This window comes from Camelina sativa, chromosome 7 (assembly GCF_030686135.1).
Source record: "Camelina sativa cultivar CO46 ecotype springtype chromosome 7, ASM3068613v1".
Taxonomy (NCBI): domain Eukaryota; kingdom Viridiplantae; phylum Streptophyta; class Magnoliopsida; order Brassicales; family Brassicaceae; genus Camelina; species Camelina sativa.
The window spans coordinates 10543806-10545026 of NC_141886.1; the positions used below are offsets into that span (position 1 = coordinate 10543806).

At 45.4% G+C, this 1221-nt stretch overlaps 1 non-coding gene across 1 annotated transcript; it reads right to left on the minus strand.

Annotated features, from left to right (window-relative positions):
- Nucleotides 1-376: 376 nt before the first annotated feature.
- LOC147941151 (small nucleolar RNA R71) lies at nt 377-483 on the minus strand. Its single transcript, XR_015562960.1, has one exon. It is a non-coding gene; the product is annotated as a small nucleolar RNA R71 (small nucleolar RNA).
- Between the last annotated feature and the right edge of the window lie 738 nt (nt 484-1221).

Consider the following 1221-nt stretch of genomic DNA (forward strand, 5'->3'; position numbering starts at 1 on the left):
TCCTAAAGCAAGGACCAATATAGGAGCAGGAGATGCTCCATCTACTCACACTCAAAGGAATGGCATTGTGCCACCAGCTGTGCAGAACAATAATTTTGAGATCAAGAGTAGTCACATCCAGATGATACAGAGCAATAAGTTTCATGGATTGCCAATGGAGGACCCATTGGATCATCTGGATGAATTTGATAGGCTCTGTAGCCTAACTAAGATCAATGGAGTCAGTGAAGATGGATTCAAGATCCGGCTTTTCCCATTATCTTTGGGAGACAAAGCACAAATCTGGGAGAAATCGCTCCCTAAGGAGTCCATCACCACTTGGGAAGCGTGCAAGAAGGCATTCCTGGACAAATTCTTGTCTAACTCCAGAACCGCAAGGCTGCGAAATGACATTTCCGGCTTTGTTCAGAGGAACAAAGAAACGTTCAGTGAAGCTTGGGAACGTTTCAAGGGATACACTACTTGATGTCCACATCACGGCTTTAGTAATGCTTCATTGCTGAGCACACTTTACCGAGGCGTGGTCCCCAAGATACGGATGTTGCTGGACACCGCAAGCCATGGTAACTTCCTCAACACAGATGTTGATGAAGGTTGGGACCTAGTTGAGAACTTGGCTCAATCTGATGGCAACTACAATGAGGAATATGATTGCTCTGTGCGATCTACAAGAGAGGAAGATGCCAACTACAAGAGGGACATGAAAGCCCTCAATGACAAGCTCGATCAGCTCCTCAACCAGCAGAAGCATGTTCATGCTATATCAGAGGAAGATCAGTTTCAACAACAAGATGGGGAGACTATGCAACTAGAGGATGTTAACTACATCAACAACCAAGGAGGGTACAACAAAGGGTACAACAACTTCAAGCCGAATCCGAATCTGTCTTATCGGAACCCGAATGTTGCGAATCGTCAGGACCAAACTTACCCATCTGCAGTTCAAGGGAACCAGATCCAACAGAAGCCTTTTGTCCAATACAACCAAGGTTATGCACCTAAGCAGCAGTATTCAGGAACCTACAACCAACCACCTGGATTCCAACAACACCAAGGTCCACCAAACCAATCACAAGAAGCTGAGTTACGCGGTCTCATTCAGTAAATGATTCAGAATCTAGCTACAGCTTCTATGGACATCGCGAAACGGTTCGCAGAGATGAGCAATAAGATCGACTCAGGGTACAATGATCTCAATGCCAAGTACGAATCACATAACAC